The sequence below is a fragment of the Kogia breviceps genome, chromosome 7 (assembly GCF_026419965.1).
Source record: "Kogia breviceps isolate mKogBre1 chromosome 7, mKogBre1 haplotype 1, whole genome shotgun sequence".
NCBI lineage: Eukaryota > Metazoa > Chordata > Mammalia > Artiodactyla > Physeteridae > Kogia > Kogia breviceps.
The window spans coordinates 51698415-51704625 of NC_081316.1; positions in this window are offsets into that span (position 1 = coordinate 51698415).

A 6211-nucleotide genomic window follows, 5' to 3' on the forward strand; every position below is an offset into this window, starting at 1 on the left:
AAGTAGGAATGAGTCACACAGGGACTCATGGGGTCAGAAAGGAAGGATGGACCTTTGCTCTGACATCATAAATCACTGGGTGTTATCTTTTGAAGTTACTACCCTCTGATTATATCATCTGCTTCTTATTCACATCATTGTCCCCAGTTGAGCACCAAGATATTCTCCCACCTTCTGCAATGGTTTTAACAGCTGTCTTGTAGATTTTTGGTGTACCTCTGGCCCTTCACTCTTCCTTTTCTTTCACATCTTGCATCCAATCCACCTGTAAGTTCTATTGGCTCTGCAATCAAAACATATCATGAATCCAGCTGCTCCACCAGTTTTCATCTAATCCTAGCCACAGTCATCTGTCATCTAGACTTCTGCAACAGACCCCTAGTGGGGCTCTTCCTCCACTGTTGCTCCTGTCGTCACTTTAGGAAGAAAACTCTATGGAGTCAATCAGATCATGTTATTATTAAAATCCTTCAAAGCTTTCTCATTAAACTTAAAAACAAAATTCAGACTTCTTAGAGTGGCAACTAAACCTACTTGATCTAGCTTTTGAAGCTTGTCTCCTTTCAAGGGAAGATAACACTAAGGAAACACATGCAGACCAAGTGCATACAGACCAGGAAACAACCACATCAGCAGAGATCAGCAGAGATCACTAGAATCACAAAGAACCAGGCAATCCCAAAGGAAGGCCTGTGGTACTGTGCTCTCCCAGCGCTAGTGTAGTACGTCCATATGCCTACAGATGAAGGCATTGGGAAATGGCCAGTGACTAAGAGCATTCCTGGCCTTCTTCTACAGTATTGTCCAAGGCTTGCTAACAAGACAAAATAACAAAAAAGCAGTTTTCAACAATTTTATAATTGGAGGCAGTTGTTGGAAAAGCTAAAATTATTTCATGCTTTTCCTTCAGTGAGGTGAGACTGGTACCTCTTCTTGACCAGCTAGAGTGACCAAGGGCAGTATAACTCATAATAATAGCAATATAATTCATATTCTTTTTTTTTTTTTAAGGAACCAGCTTGCTCTCCACCCTTGAGGAACAAGCAAGGGCACCTGTTACTTGTTCTTGCTCGCTCTTGCTGCAGCACAAGCCTTTTTTTTTCCTTTTAAATTTATTAATTTATTTATATTTTTGGCTGTGTTGGGTCTTCGTTACTGTGCGAGGGCTTTCTCTAGTTGTGGCAAGGGGGGGCAACTCTTCATCGCGGTGCGCGGGCCTCTCACTATTGCAGTCTCTCTTGTTGCGGGGCACAGGCTCCAGACGCGCAGGCTCAGTAGTTGTGGCTCACAGACCTAGTTGCTCCGCGGCATGTGGGATCTTCCCAGATCAGGGCTCGAACCCGTGTCCCCTGCATTGGCAGGCAGATTCTCAACCACTGCACCACCACGGAAGCCCTAATTCATATTCTGCAAGCCCTATCCATAATAAAGGTCAACCCTATATTTCCCTAAACTGCATTGACAATATTTATGATTCAGTGTTTATTCTCTGCTCTCTAAATCTCAGACCACCCTGAGAAAGGGTGTCAGGCATTTGCCAGGCATCTCACTACTACAAGCTTTCATGCAGAATGCCTTTTTCTCTTATAGTAAGGCTATTCATGAATAAGTGAAAGAGGTTTTCAGATGATCGAGTGGTGAAGTTATTGCAGACTCTGGTTCATACATAGGGTGAAAAAGATAAAGGGAAGAAGAGCCAAAGGGTAAGAGGTCCATGGTGTGGTCCAAGGGGATGTGAAATAATGTTCAATGAATGCTCTCTGGCTTTCACAAAGACCAAAATTTTAACAACAAATCTATTCCATTTCCTAAAACACAGGTCATTCTTTCACAGCAAAACTAAATCTCTAACCAACATAGACAATTTAAAAATTCCTTTATGCTGAAACAAAATATCTTAGTGTAGCTTGCATATTGCAAATAGGATAAAAGACCCTAGAACTAAGTGAATAAGTAAAGCTGGACTTTGAATGTGTCAAAAAAATGAAAGGATTATTATAGTCAACTGTACATTGTCACAAGTTTTTCCTCAAAAATATTTTAAAAAATCAACTCCAATCAATTTGGAAGATAGCTAGATCCCAGGACCATAATCCTGGTAATTGTCATCTATGTGTGGTAAGCAGGCATACTATGAAGCCAGTATCTTAACACCAAAACATTGTGTTTTCTGAATTGCTCAGAGAAGAAAGATTCTGTCCTTGCAATTTATTGGCCTGAAGAGACCTTGCCCCACACCGACAAAATACAGCCAAGGAGAAAGACAACCTTCATGGACAATCACATTTTCTTATTTCATTAGTTTTGGTGAAATCAAATTTAAAACTGATCTATAAATACAGAGTTTAGAGTGAAGTGATTCCTGTTTACCTTCCATTTTAAAAATTGCTTTGGAAACTTGCTCTGTAGGCATTGGGACATGGCATCTCACCTGAGTGAAAGGGTGGTTCACCTGCAATTAAAACAACTCCCCAAAAATTAAAAATAGGATTTCCATATGATATGATCTTGCAATTCTACTTCTGGGTATTTACCCAAAGAAAACAAAAACATTAATTTGAAAAGATATCTAGAGACTTCCCTGGTGATCCAGTGGTTAAGACTCCATGCTCCCAATGCAGGGGGCCTGGGTTTGATCCCTAGTTGGGAACTAAAATCCCACATACCGCAACTAAGCCCATGGGCCAAGCTACTGAGTCCGCACACTCTAGAGTCTGCGTGCTGCAACTAGAGATGCCAGTATGCTGCAATGAAGACCCAGCACAGCCTAAATAAATAAATAAAAATTTTTTACAAAAGAGAGACACATTCAAATTTTTTAAAAAAGAAAAGATATCTACACCCCCATGTTCATTGCACATTATTTAAAATAGCCAAAACATGGAAACAACCTAAATGCACATCAGTGGATAAATGGATAAAACAGTGTGATAGGTATATATCACATTATACATATATATATGCCATAAAAAAATGAAATCTTGTCATTTGTAACAACATAGATGGACCTTGAGGACATTGTGCTAAGTAAAATAAGTCAGACAGGAAAAGTTAAGTACCATATGATCTCACTTATGTGGAATCTATAAAGCAAAAAACCACACATATACATACACATGTTCTTTAGCTTTGTCTTCTGAGAGAACCCAGGAGAAAACCATAATTCAAAAAGAGTCATGTACCAAAATGTTTATTGCATTTATTGCAATTTATTGCAGCTCTATTTACGATAGCCAGGACATGGAAGCAACCTAAGTGTCCATCAACAGATGAATGGATAAAGAAGATGTGGCACATATATACAATGGAATATTACTCAGCCATAAAAAGAAATGAAACTGAGTTATTTGTAATGAGGTGGATAGACCTGGAGTCTGTCATACAGAGTGAAGTAAGTCAGAAGGAGAAAAACAAAGACCGTATGCTAACACATATATATGGAATCTAAGAAAAAAAATGTCATGAAGAGATTAGTGGTAGGACGGGAATAAAACACAGACCTACTAGAGCATGGACTTGAGGATATGGGGAGGGGGAAGAGTAAGCTGTGACGATGTGAGAGAGTGGCAGGGACATATACACACTACCAAATGTAAATTAGATAGCTAGTGGGAAGCTGCAGCATAGCACAGGGAGTTCACCTCTGTGCTTTGTGACCACCTAGAGGGGTGGGATAGGGAGGGTGGGAGGGAGGGTGACGCAAGAGGGAAGAGATATGGGAACATATGTATATGTATAACTGATTCACTTTGTTGTAAAGGAGAAACTAAACACACTATTGTAAAACAGTTATACTCAAATAAAGATGTTTTAAAAAAAAGAAAAAAAAAGAAACTGGGAAAGCGGAAAATGGCTCTTGCAAGGATCACACACCCTCATTGCTTTTTATGATAGACTGTAAAGGGAGAACACTTCCACAAGGTGGCAGTAATGCATCCATTTTAGCCTCTGAACTAAGGTTTTACTGATTCAAGGATAAAATGGGCCTTTTAAAACTCATTCTAATGTACAGAAAAACAGCAATTTCACGCAACAAGTTTTTATTATAGTCTTGGCTGATCATTTTAATATTTTAAAGGAAGTAGTACTATGCACATTGACCCATTTGACCTGGGAAGGTGTTTTATTCTGCTTTCAGAAGTATGCCTTCTACAAAATATTAAACTTTGATAACTGATGAATTTTAAGTTTTTATTTTATTAAAAACAGTAGCTCCATGCAAACATACCCAGTTGATTTTTTAAAAGGGTGCATAAGCAATTCAAAGGGGGAATTGTTTTTTCAATAAATGGTGCAGGAGCTATTGGATATCCATAGGCACAAAAATGAACCTTGATTTAAATTCACACCTTTTGCAAAAATTATCTCAAGTGGATCACAGACTTAAATGTAAAACTATAAAACTTTTAGAAACAAGAAAAGGAAAAAAATATACTTGGGGCCTGGTGCTAGGCAAACATTTTTTGGCTTGACAACAAAATCACAATTCACAAAAAGAAAAAAAATTTAGAAAATTGGACTTCATCAAAATTTAAAACTTTACCCTGGAAAAGACCCTGTAGAAAATGAAAAGACAAATTATAGACCAGGATAAATCATTTATATACCACATATTTGACAAAGGACTTGAGTCTGGAATATATAAAGAATTCTGAAAACTCAACAGTAAGAAAAACAAGCTATTCAATGAGAAAATAAGTGAAAGACATGAATGGACTTTTTACTGAAATTGATACAGATGGTAAATAGCACAGGGAAATACATTCAAAATCGTTAGCCATTACGGAAATGCATATTGAATCCACAATGCTATGTCACAGCACATCTATCAGAATGGCTAAAATAAAAAATATTGACAATATCAAATGCAAGCAAGGATGTGAAGGAAGTAGATCATTCACATTCTGTGGTGGGAATATAAAATGGTATAATATATCTAGAAAAGAGTATGGCAGTTTCTCACAAAACTAAATATGTGCTAACCCTACGATCCATCTTTGGAACTCTTGGACATTTATCCTAGAGATATGAAATAGGTTTATGTTTGCACAAAAACATATATATATGTGAATGTATATAGTTTGTATTCATAATAACCATAAACTGGAAACAACCCAAAAGTCCAAAAATAAAATAAATATAAAAACAGTAATGTCTGCTTCTAGCATACAAAATATTCAGAGAACATAAAATTTCATAAAGTTAAATTATTGAACCATTTACTCAACTTGGATATTTCTTAAGGCCTGTACCCATTTTGCTCGAGGGTATGTCCATGTATAGTTATATTTTTTTGTTACAATAACGTGGTCACATGAGTATATAAATTAAAAAAAAAATTTTTTTAATAATTTAGTGTATAGTTATCTCCATGTAAGTTTGTATTAGTTTCCTCATTCTTAACAGCTGCATAGTATTTCAATTTATGGTTAATTGGTGATGGGCTTATTCTTTTTTGTCCATTTTATGTTATTTTCATCTTTTTCTATTAAAAATACTGTAATGCACAAAGATTCAAATACAAGGAGTTTCTCTTCTGTATCTCTGTAAAATAACTTTGAATGACAATTACAGATTTAAATCATATGCTCATTAAACACTTTAATTAATAGGACTTCTATGCAAGATGTTACAAGAAGCAGCATAGTGTTGCTATTCTGAATCTGCCACAAAAACCGACAGAGCAAGCAGGATAAGAAGGCAGTGTCTATGACAGAACGAAGTGATGCGGTAACCCCACGAACCCCAAAGTGAGCAAGTGAAGCTAAACCACAAAGACCCAGGGGAATTGCCAACTGTCCTGGAGGACATGAAGGAAAGACAACAGGGCTTCCAAAGGATCTGAGAGCTGGAAACAGAAATCCAACTGCTAACACATACACATTCCTCAATTCAGGGATTCCTGCTTGGCACAGAGAGAATCAGCAGGTTGACCTGGAAGCAGCAGCTGAAGCCAGGAGGGGCTTCCCATGTCTCACCTTGCAGGGGAAGGGAGGATGGCAAAAGCACATGGACTGAGTGGTCTTTGCCCTATGAACTCTCCAGATTAACCACCACTAGGACAAAGCCCTGTCCTGGGGAGAAACTTCCAGAAGTCAATGATAAATTGAGTTGGACAAGGACACAGAGGCCCCAAATAAGAAAGGTCCAGGTTAAACATGCAGGAAGGGGAAGGAGAAGGCAGATCTTAGCAGATTTATGCACAGATCAC